Here is a 6,000-nt window from a genome sequence, read left to right on the forward strand (position 1 = left end):
ACTCTGAACCAGACGCAGATATCTAGGGCACAAGGATGCAGACTCGAAATCATAGCAGTCGCCTCGGAACCCTTGAAGCCCTTATCAGAAAGGAAACTGCTAATGACTCTGTCTCTGGTTTATGGCAGCTCCGCTCGCTTTATGGCCTTTTACAGCCCTCGGCCCTTGGGGGTTCAGACAGTGCCGCGCTTTGTGGGGGAAGATGGCGCCAAGGAGGGCACTGGCGCTGGTGGTTGTGACTGGGAGCCAAGGGCCCACCTGGCCTCTGGGGACAGGCCCAGCCCGTGGCCAGGGCAGGGGAGGCTGGAAGGGGCTGTGGAGATGCTGACTGGGCTCAGAAGCTGCACTGGCAGGGTGGAGTGGGATGTTCTGCCTGCGCCGCCCCCTGGACCCGACGTGCCCCTTGTGGGATGGTGGCGCTAGCCCTGCCCCCGGCGCCGGCAGCTGTGGGAGGCCCTGTGCCTGTTACCACGGTACCCGCAGAGCCTGGGTTCAGTTCCTGGGACGGGACTTGGGGACGCTTGGAGAGCTGGAAATCCTTTGTCATCCACACCCACACCCAACAGTTTTATCCTTAGTTCATTTTGTGAAGGGGAAGGGGAAGTTTAAAGCAGCTGATTCAAGGTCACGGCCAAGGGGGTGGGGTCAGAATTTGAAACCTGATTTGTCTTTCTGACTCCACAGTCCAAAAGGTGGTGTTGCTTCTCACTCACCAATTCCTCGGCTCCGGCCTTCGGGACACTGTGATGGAAGTGACGGCTTGGGCCCTGCCAACCTGGACAGCTTGGTTTGGGTTAGGTGTTCCAGAAGCTTCCCTGGGGAGATCCAGCCCCTCATTCCCCCAGGACAAAGCCCAGCACAGCCCTGGGAGAGCAGGAAACACCTCTGGGATGGCGGTGACTGTGGCTGCCTCTGAGTGTCCCCCACTTGTTCCCTTCTCCTCCCAGCCTTGGGTACCCCGAGGTACCCATTTACCTCACCGAGTAAATGCACAGTGACCACGACTTCAAAATTGGATGCTGAGGATTTAGGGGGTTTAGGGGATTTAGTAACAAGCACGGCAAGTGCTGGGTGAATTGAGAGGTCACGGCACACAGGAAGGCAGAGGCACAGCAAGTTCACCGCTGCTTGAGTCAGTGCAGGGTGAGACTCCGCAGTAGCTGCTGCTGGGGCGGATCTGGTATCAGCCAGGTTGGCTGCTGGACACTAGTCCAGAGGGACATCCTCGGGTCATCGCAGGGCATCTGCCCTATGACACACAGGGCTCAGAGGAGAGGGGAAGGGGGCACTCCAGAGGTCACCCCCAAGAGGAAGGGGTGCAGCCATGCACACCTGCTGGCCTCCTCCGCCAGGGGCCAGAGGGGTGAGGGCAGCCCGCTCCCAGGCAGACTGTCAGCTGACCAGCAAAGGTGGGCAGGCCCTGTCCGGAAGGGCAAGCAAGGCGTCCTGTGAAGAACGGCCTTCTCCGTGCTCCGTCAGGTGCCCTCGGTGGCAAGGCCAAGGGTGGAGGGTCAGCCTGAAAACCAAAATGTGTCTGTGGGCCTCTCCTGCCCCCGCACATTGGCCAGCGTCAGCATCCCTGTGCTGGGTCCCCACACCTAGGATGGTCACCTAGCCCCCCTCACCCACTGCCAGCCCCCCATCAGAAAACTGATGCCCCTGGGGTACTGTGATACAGTCGGGGGCAATGCCGAGCACCCCCAAATGAGCTCACTTCACCCCTGCCTCCGCCCCTTCTGCTAGCTGCCTGCTCTGCTCTCAGGCCACATCCAAGCTGTAGAGACGTGGAAAGGTGGCTGGGGGGCTGGGTGTACCCCAGCTCCCCTTCAGTGTCCCTTGAGGAGGCTCTGCAGGAGGGCGAGGAGCTGCAGGACGTGTGGGTGGGGCAGAGGGCACCTCACCGGGCGTGAGGAGCACCGAGTCCACAGTCCAGAGTTCAGCACACCAGGGCGCCCAGAGCCGGCCGCAGAGCCTCCCACCTGGACACCATCCTCAGCCTCTCAGCCTCCCATGGCCCTGGTGGTGGCCCGGCCCCAGGCAGCGCCCAGGGGCTTGAGACAGAGGCCTTGCCGGCGGGGAGGCCACAGACAGCAGACAGCCCTGGTCAGGGACAGAAAACACACACTCGCGGGAAGGCCCCCCGCACCTGTGGTTGTCCCCACCCTCGCCCGAGGATTCTCTTTGCACAAGCCTGTTTCTGACGGAGAATGTGAATGAGACCCGGCGTCTGTGCTGAAGAGAATCAGCGCAGCCCGGCGTTTACGGACGCACAGGGAGGAATGCCCGCAGGAGGAGGCCTCACCAGCCTGGCCACCACACCTGGTCACTACAACATTGTCACAAAGAGAAGGGCCTCCCCGGTGGCGCAGCGGTTGAGCGCTGGGTTGCGAAGCTGCCCGCAGCCTCTGCAGCGCCGGTTCGATCCCCGGCTGCTCCCCGGCCACCAGAGGAGGGTCCCACATGGCGCGCAGACCTCTCCTGCCGCCCACTGCTCCCCTCAGCAGTGTACTTCGGTCCTTCTGCCTGCTCTGCTCCCCGCTCTGGCTCTGGTGAATTCTCTCACCCTCCCGCGCTTCTGACTGTACCCAGTGCTTGTATAAATAAATAAATCTTAAAAAAAAAAAAAAAGTAAATCCTTTTAAAAAAAAAAAAAGAGAACCACTGTGGACACCGTGGATATGTGTGTGTGTGTGTGTGCACGCACATGTGAGTGAGTGTGGTCTATCAACTTTGCAAAGCTCTGTCGAAGCTGAGAAAAGGGGGTGCTGCTGGGAGGTTTGAGGATGAGCAGGGCACCCTGGATTTCCTGCCACCCCTGTCCTGTGGGGCCCACCTCACAGCTCCCGGGAGGAGCGACAGGACACAACAGCACCGGAGTGTGGGAAGCGGTGGTGATGGGGAGCAGGTGGGGGGCGCTGACCCTGTCCGAGGGTTGAAGGGCCTCAGGACGAAGAATGGTGACCCCTTGGCAAGTACCTGCAGGTCTCGCTGTCACCGCAGGCAGGCTTGGAGGTGGGGTGCGTTCTGGGGGAGACACACCGTGAAGTCAGCTGGCTGTAGCTCCCCTCCCCCAGCTGAAGACTGGTGGTGAGCAAGAAAAAGAGGGGAGGCACCTTCGCTGGCCTCGGGGAACCTCTGTGCGCAAAAGCTGAGCACTCACATTTTTCAGAAACGGAATTAACTGGCTCGAACATTTCCACTCAAATTCCACCCGAATCGTGCCGTGACAGGCTCGCCTCGGCCGCTGAGGTTATGTTCCAGGAACTGCCACAAAGCAGTTGCAGCGTTGCCATAAAGCAGGTCACGTGACATTTTCTGGTTCTCCAGCGCATTTCAAAGTCTGGCGCCCACTATGCAGCAGCCCCGTAGGTGTGCAACGGCCCACGGCCCGCCAAGCCGTGCACATGCCTCCACTCAACGGGACACCGAGACACAAGGGGCCCCCGCTGTCGGGGCGCTCAGCACAGGGCTGCTCCGGGCCTTCCGTTGGTGAAGGATGGGACGTGGGTGCCATGCAATAAAGTGGAGCGCCATAAAATGAGGTGTGCTTGCCCTCCATTCCCTGCTGATAGTGAAGGGAAGGAGGCCTCAAAGCGCACAGTAACTGACAGGCTTCCTGGGCAGGGGAGACTGGCCCTGGCTGTTGTTCCCTTTAGTGTTTTCCAGAGATGGCTGAGCCTTAGAGAGTGTTCACTCGTCTGCCAGGGCTCCAGTCACGTACTGGAGGTACCGCCAAGGCAGCTCCTGGCATCGCATGCTTGGGGAAACAGAGGCGCAAAGTAATGACAGACTCTCCCGAGGGGGCCAAGCTGTCCATCTTCAGAGCCTCCAGGTTAACCGCTGAGCCACACTCCCCAGCTCATAATGACACCAGGAGCCCAGGCCACTCAGGCCTTGCCTGGCCTTTCTCCCCTGCTCTGTGGCTGTGAGCTTCTGGAAAAGGCAAAGCTTCCTCCACTTGTTTATTCCGCTTATTTTTTTTGGACACTCCTTAAATGTTGGGGTGATTCATTGAGAGGATTGAGACTTGCAGTTTCAATCATTATTACATCTTTTTTTATGCTCAAAAGTTAGTGGGGCAAGTATTTTCAAGAGTGCATTGGGGACAGGAGCTGAGCCTCAACCCATATCTTTTGGGGATACTAATGTTTTTGCTCAGAAAATCCTGAAGTATGTCAAGACATATTTGAGGTGCTGGTGGGTACCTCAAAAAACAAAAGAGACATTTCCCTGTCCTCAGGGCCACCCCATTTGGGAATTCCTCCCATGCCCTCACCACTCCCCACCCACACCCGCCTACAATTTAAATTCATTGACAGGAATTCTGAGGATTGTTTCCCAAAGATCCTGTTTGTTCAAAGACTTAATCCCCAATCCCTGCTATTTTGGGCTCTACATTTTAATCCCAAAGACTCTTAATAGCCTCTTCCAAGTTCCCTATCATTCCAAAGGGAAGATTCATTTCCCGCTTTTAAATTTGAATGCAGTAGCTAACCAATAGTGTTCATATTTACCTTTCAGACCAACAAGCTCTGCCTCTCCATTTAGGAGTGTCTCTCCATTTAGCATTTCGGAGGGTGGTCCAATGTCACTGTCTTTGTAACTTAGTAAAATCACAAACAGGGCCTCCCTGGTGGCACAGCCTTTGAGCCCTGGGTTGCGAAGCTGCCCGCAGCCTCTGCAGCACCAGTTGGATCCTCTGCAGCGCCGGTTGGATCCCTGGCTGCTCCCCGGCCACCGGGTGAGGGTCCCACATGGCACGCAGACCTCTCCTGCCGCCCGCTGCTCCCCTCAGCAGTGTCCTTCGGTCCTTCTGCCTGCTCTGCTCCCCGCTCTGGCTCTGGTGAATTCTCTCACCCTCCCGCGCTTCTGACTGTACCCAGTGCACGTATAAATAAATAAATAAATCTCTAAATAAATCTCTAAATAAATAAATAAAATCACAAACAACTTTGTTTTTCATTTCATAATCTATTTGGAAAAACTTGATAAATTTGCAGAGTAGAAACTTCCAGTAACCTTTGAAGAACTTCAAGCATGTCATAATTACTTCTGTAACAGGGTGGTCCCCAGGAAAGGGGGAGGTTCCAGGTTCCCTGCCCCACCCAAGGGAGGGTGGAGCTGAGCAGGGAGAGAAGAAGCTGCAGAGGAGCCTGGGGAGGGAAGGAAGCCGGATGGAGCCAGAAGGAGACCTGGAGGAGGCGCGTGGAGCCTAGAGACACGTGAAGAAACTGCGCTTGTCTTTTGGTCGTGGACTGGGTGACCCAGATGTGGGTGAGACCCGTGGGGAGGTGACAATGGCAGCTTTTATCTTGATGTTGATTTTGCTCTTTTCCTTCCGGGCTTGTCTGGTTGTTTCTGACAACCCTTTTCTGTGGGTCCCTACTGGAAGGTGCTTTAGACTTGTGGCAGGCTTTGGGGCCTTGTTCTGGGCCGATCCCATTTGGATGGACTTTTACCCACGAGGGGACGGGTAACTTTGGGGCTTGATTTAGAAACTAGATTCTTTGCCTTTCCTGTATTGTTTCCTAACTGTATTAAAGTTCCTTCCCATTAAAGTCTCCTATGTTTTGTGTTGATGCGGCGGATGGCAGAACCCATTTAGAGTAGGCAGGTTTGCGGGGTTTGGGCTGCCCCTCTCCCTGCCCTATAACACTTCCAGCATATGCTTGTCACCATCCTCGCCCCAACCCCCCCCCCCCCCCCAGTGTCCTGCAATCCAATAATGTGGAGAAAAGATTCCTATAACCTGTATGTATTGCAACTTGGTCTTGGTGTTAGCCATGTGTTAGTTGACAGGGCAAAAGTCTTACCAACAGATCTGTTTTGACCATCCCTATCGCCAAAGGATGCATTTTCATCTGCAAGATCCAAATCTGGGCAGAGCTTAGATGGCGGTCTCTGGCTCAAGGTCTCTGTAAAGGGTCTGCAGTCAGCTCCAAGCTGGCTAGGTGGGAGTCAACCTCCAAGGTCACTTGCTGGCTTGGGGGTGGGTCTCAC

This window comes from Talpa europaea (genome assembly GCF_964194135.1).
Source record: "Talpa europaea genome assembly, chromosome: 7".
NCBI classification, from domain to species: domain Eukaryota; kingdom Metazoa; phylum Chordata; class Mammalia; order Eulipotyphla; family Talpidae; genus Talpa; species Talpa europaea.